General features: G+C 43.7%; 1 long non-coding RNA gene across 3 annotated transcripts in view; it reads right to left on the bottom strand.

The window, feature by feature from the left end:
• Positions 1–5,651, bottom strand: part of LOC115295945 — a 28,887-nt gene extending 23,236 nt beyond the window's left edge. Inside the window, exon 1 of one of the 3 annotated variants that reach the window (XR_003910639.1) lies at positions 5,568–5,651. This is a non-coding gene — a long non-coding RNA (uncharacterized LOC115295945). Of the gene's footprint in view, positions 1–4,529; positions 4,565–4,646; positions 4,730–5,567 lie in introns of those variants that run through there. The other 2 variants (XR_003910640.1, XR_003910641.1) reach the window with 2 other exon arrangements.
• Positions 5,652–5,895: the final 244 nt, after the last annotated feature.

Below are 5,895 nucleotides of genomic sequence, written 5' to 3'. Positions count from 1 at the left end.
GCCCCCACAGCTCCCAGGCCCAGCGCCGCCGCGGAGGGGGCCGCAGGCGGTGGGTGCGCCCGACCCAGGCAGCTGGCGTTCGGCTGTTCCCGGGGGCGGGAGGCGGCCAGAGGCCCCAGGCTCCCCGGCTGTGATCTATTGTCCCATTGGAGTGCCCTTAACAGACAACAAATTCGAAGATAAATCGGGATTGCGCGATGGCCACGAAGACAGCCCTGCCCTGGCCCCGCTGTCTATTGGAGCACCTCCTTCCTCCCTGAGCGCTGGTCTGCGTGTTCTGTACCACATTTATCTTTCTTCCTCCTCCCCTCACCGCCCTAGCCCATCACCACCAAGCTGGTTGAGATAAGCACAGGCAGCCACAAGGAAAGACATGCCTTTTGTGTGAGGTCGGGAGAGCGCCAGAAGTGCATTCCACTTAATTACCAGGAGGAATTCTCTAGAACTGCTTTTCATACTATTCCTAGAACCAGTTAGCCAGAACCTTTCATTTAGATGCAACTTAAGGATCACACACACGTACATGTAACTATGCTACTGTATTTTAACAGCTTAAACAGCTCCATTTGATAAGCTTAAACAGATGAAAAGCTTTCCAGAAATACACAGAAGAGCACTTCGGGGCTGATGAATGCATTAACAATGACAGCTGCAAAGTCACAAAGGAAGTACCGTTTAGGTGGCATTTGCTAATAAGTTGTATTTGGGGAGAGAAAGAAAAAGTTGCTAAAGTAATGAAAGCAAAGCCAAAATAGAAACCATTTCCCCATCTGTTTTATGAATTAACAGCTGGATTATCAATTTGGGTAGCTGGCATCAGCAAGGAGCAGGTGATAGAATTTAATAAGGGAAGGCTCTGTCTCAGAACTTTTTTGACCTATCATTTAACTAGAAATCATATACACAGGATACTTTCGTAATTGTGTTAATATAACATTTGATTTTTCTTTCATAAAGATACGATGAGCAGATAAACACGTATGCTTAGGAGAAAGCGGAGTTTCTACAAACAGGCAGATCAGTTTCACAACTCCAGTGAACACAGTTTAAAGCGGTACTCAACCACATGATACTAAGTTTAAATACTTCCTTCAGTTTTAAAGTTAAGTATCAAAATAAGTTAAGGAACGTGTCATAAACTTTGAATTCAAGCGAAGATTTTAAAAATTAACTTTATTATTTTTTAATGTTTTATTTATTTTTGATACAGAGAGAAACAGATAATGAGAGGGGGAGGGGCAGAGAGAGAAGGAGACACAGAACCGGAAGCAGGCTCCAGGCTCTGAACTAGCAGTCAGCACAGAGCCTGATGCAGGGCTCGAACCCACAAACGTGAGATCTGACCTGAGCTGAAGCCAGAGGCTTAACCGACTGAGCCACCCAGGCGCCCCTAACTTTATTATTTTTTATCCGTTCAAAGATGGCTTTTAAAAATGGGCTTAATTGCGTTTTCCACCTAAAGAGCCTAATCTTAACGTAGATTATTTTGATTTATACTGACAAAATGTAAGTTCGATAGCAAACATTGCCCTGAATTTATACAGACCTGTCAATTTACCAATGAATCGACTGACCAGAGGAATGGCCCGTTGCTGAGTGACGCTTGAAATTCTTGAGTGTATGACACACAAAATAAAGGCACTTCACAGTTTTGAAAGTGTCAAGAGATCATAGACTCTGGCTGAAAGATAACTGAACTGCATTATTCCAGCTCTAAGGACACTTTAATTTAATTTGAGACGCGTAAGCCGCGTCTGCTGCTGGAGGCTGCAAACAGAGACCCGGGGCACGGAAGCAACCTGCCCGGTCTTTATCTTAAGTCCTTCCCCTCCTTCCAAATTGTGCCCTTTCCATCTTCTTATCTTGACCTATTTTGTAAACTTCTCATTCAAATTTTAATCTTTATTCCTTTTTGGACTAAAACCCAGAATAAATCAGCCTGTCCAAATACACAAAACATAAAACACTATGTTCTAAAATCTTTTTTTTTACATTTATTTATTTTTGAGAGACAGAGCGTGAACAGGGGAGGGGCCGAGAGAGAAAGAGACACAGAATCCGAAGCAGGCTCCAGGCACACAGCCCCACCTGGGGCTCAAACCCACAAACTGTGAGATCATGACCTGAGCCTAAGTCAGATGCTTAACCGACTGAACCACCCAGGCACCCCAAAATACTATGTTCTAAACGTGCTGGTGAGGGTGAGTCAATGCCCAATTTATAACACAATGGGGCTAGTTGCCATCAAAATGTGAATTCTTTTTTTTATGTTTATTTATTTTTGAGAGTGGGGAAGAGAGAGAGAGAGAGAGGGAGGGGCAGAGAAGGAAGACGCAGACTCCAAAGCAGGCTCCAGGCTCTGAGCTGTCAGCACAGAGCCCAATGTGGGTCTCCAGCTCACAAGCTGTGAGATCATGACCTGAGCCAAAGTCGGACACTTAACCAACTGAGCCACCCAGGCGTCTATGATATGAATTCTTTCGTGCCCTTTCAGTTCTCCCCTATTTTCCTACTGGACTGGTGCTGCCTTCCTCCCCCCTTACTGTGCTTTCTATACCCTACTGCTTGTATGCCCTGCACCCACCCTTCAACTCATCCCTCAACTTATGTTCCTCATGCCCTGTTCCCAGTGGTCCTCAAAATGGGCACGGCAGGATTGTGAGAATCAGTCCCCAAATCTTCAGCATCCATATGGGCTTTTCATTAAAACCTTTAAACCTGAAAAAGAATGTGGCCCACATGTCCTCTGATTCTCTGTTCCCATCTCCCCTTTCAGAGGCACCCTTCTCTCACCTAAAAGAATGAAGGTGCACGTCTCATCTAGCAGGACTCAATACAGTCGTGGCCTTAACATTCTGAGGCAAGAAAGATAAAATCAATTTCAAATAGTATGTTGGCAGTGAGACTCTGATAACCGGCTAGGAAATCCTTCTTTTGCAAGTCAAGTGGCTTCTGATTCTTTTAAAAGGAGAGCTGATATATCATTAAAAATCATTTTCACAATAGGGGCACCTGGGTGGCTCACTCAGCTAAGCATCTGACTCTTGATTTCAGCTCAGGTCATAATTTTCTCTGAGGTCACCATCTCACAGTCGTGAGATTTAGCCCTGCTTCAGGCCCGGTGCTGAGCCTGGAGCCTGCATGAGATTCTCTTTCTCTCCTCCTCTCCCTGTGTCCCTCCCCGGCTCATGCACACACTCATTCTCTCTCTCTCTCTCTCTCTCTCTCTCTCTCTCTTAAAAAAAAATCATCTTCATGATAGATCACTCTATGATTTTGTTAGGATATATCTTGGAGAAACCAGTGACTTCCCTGCAACAAAAGTCTTTCCATTATCCTCTACTTACTCAGTGAACAAAATTTCTCAACACATCTATACAAATAATAAATATAATGAGAATTGGAACTGAACCCTATCTTTTTCTATGATAAGTAATATTCATCTATGAACATATGAAATAACTTTATAAATGTCCATCTATCTCATTAAGAGATAGTTCTAATAGCATCTCACTTTTTAAAAATTTTTTTTCTGTTTTTTATTTATTTTTGAGAGACAGAGAGACAGCACGAGCAGGAGAGGGTCAGATTGAGAGGGAGATACAGAATCTGAGGGAGGCTCCAGGCTCTGAGCTAACTGGCAGCACAGAGTCCAGCGCGGGGCTCGAACCCACAAACTGTGAGATCATGACCTGAGCCAAAGCCAGACGCATAACCGACTGAGCCACCCAGGCGCCCGGCATCTCACTTTTATATTTAGTAACTATTAACATTTATAATACAAGGATGTTGAGGACCCATTGAGTACTAATAATCATTGTAATAAATGAAGAAGAAAGTCTTTATACTTAGGGTTCTGGGGTCAAAAAATCAATCCAAGGGCTCCTGGGTGGCTCAGTTGGTAAACTGTCTGAATCTTACTTTCGGCTCAGGTCACAAGCTCATGGCTCATGAGTTTAAGCCTTGCATGGGGCTCTGTGCTGGCAATATGGAGCCTGCTTGGGATTCTTTCTCTCTCTCTCCCTATCTACCGCTTCCCCGCTCATGCTTATGCACTCTTTCTCTATCTCTCTCTCAAAATAAATAAACTTTTAAAAATCTTATAAAAAATTAATTTCAGTTTACATACATATTTTTGTTTCAGAAATACACTTGAGAATTTCAAGCATAGAAAACACTAGGATAAAATTTCTATCAAGGAATAGAATACAAATATGATTTCAAAGGAGCTAAGGGGTAAAAAAAAAAAAAAGGATGATATAAAATTTTCCCTCACATATGCCCATGTCTTTCTTATCTCTGTGGAATTTGGGCTCGGTTAAATGCATTGAAAATGACGTATCAAGTTTATTTCAAATAAAATAAAAGCAGAAATCACATTCTTTGCAATTATGTAAACTTAAGCTGAATGTTTTTAGATATGAACTTAAACTGGTGGAAAGAACACATGCTTTTGAAAATTCTCAAAAAATTCCAAGACCACTGGACTGCCTAATTCCAACCTATAGCACTTCCATCCCCAGCGTTACCATCCAGAATGTTCTGCCTGCAGCCACGGTGCAGTGGTCAGGAGCCCATGTTCTGCAGTCAGGAAGACACAAGCATAATTCCTGGGATACGCAGGGTGCAAAGCTTGAGACATTCACCCCCAGGTTCAAGTGCATCCACCTGCGCTTGCACAGATCGGAGAGTTGGCCTCCTTAAAGTCTGCGGCCTGTGTGCCTCAGTTGCCTCACCGTAATTCTTTCCACTTACTACTGAGTCATCTCAGTAAATTATTTTGTTTCTCTGAGACCGTGTTCCTAGTAATAAACAGTAAAAATAATGCTGCTTTATAGAGATGCGCAGGTTGGTTAAAGTAGGGAACATGTGAGTACTTGGCAAAGCGGTCACGGATCAAATCACTGCTGCTATGTTCTGACGCTGAGGTGGAAATCTAAAACACCAATTCATACCATAATAAGGCGGTAGTCACCGAAAGACGTTATCAGTCCCAGAAGCTGGATGTGAGAAGGAGAGGCAGGATTTTCACACGCATTCATGTCATCTAGCGTGCGTGCACAGGCATGAACGCAGATGTGCAGACGCACATTCGTGAACACACATGTGCATGTGCACACTGCAGGGGCAGGCGCTTTACCCCTCCTCCTGCCTGTCCCCTCCTGCCACCCTTTGGCCTCTGGCTACACTGTGATGTGCCCCTTCTGTGCTCAGGAATGGCCCTGTTTTCCAAAACCAACCTGAAACGGGCAGAAACCTTGCCTTCCCATTGTGATAAGCATAGAAAGAAGCCCTTGGTCCACGTAATACTTTAAACATAGTACAATGTGACCCAACAGCATGGCCTCCGGAAGGGCATCATTTGTGACAATATTAGAATGTGCAGGAAGGCTGGCTTCCACATGAGTGCAATGGATAATTCTATGAGAAACCTTCACTCGTGAAGATTTGGTAAATCTCCTTTTCCTCCCCAGCCTGTCTTAGTCTATTGGGGCTGCTACAACAAAAATACCACAGACTGGCTGGGGTTGGGGGGCAGCTATAAACAATGAAAATTTATCTCTCACAGTTCTGGAGGCTGGGAGGTCCTAGATCAAGGCACTAGCAGATTTGATGTCTGATGAGGACCTGCTTCCTGCCTCATAGATGACTGTCTTCTTGCTGTCACCACACATGGTGAAAGGTGACAAGAGAGCTCTCTGTGGTCTCCTTTATGAGATGTTAATCTAACTCATAATGGTTCTACTCTTGTTACCTAAACACCTCCCCAAACCTCCACCTCTAATACCATTTCATTGTGCATTAAGTTTCAACATCCAAATTCTGGAGGACAAACCTTCAGATGATGCACTTCAGGTCTGCCTGCAAGATTCGGTTCTGCCCCTCAAGCATCTA

Source organism: Suricata suricatta, chromosome 7, assembly GCF_006229205.1.
Source record: "Suricata suricatta isolate VVHF042 chromosome 7, meerkat_22Aug2017_6uvM2_HiC, whole genome shotgun sequence".
Lineage (NCBI taxonomy): Eukaryota > Metazoa > Chordata > Mammalia > Carnivora > Herpestidae > Suricata > Suricata suricatta.
Note: the sequence above shows the minus strand (reverse complement) of the source record. Positions and strands in the feature narration are given on the sequence as shown.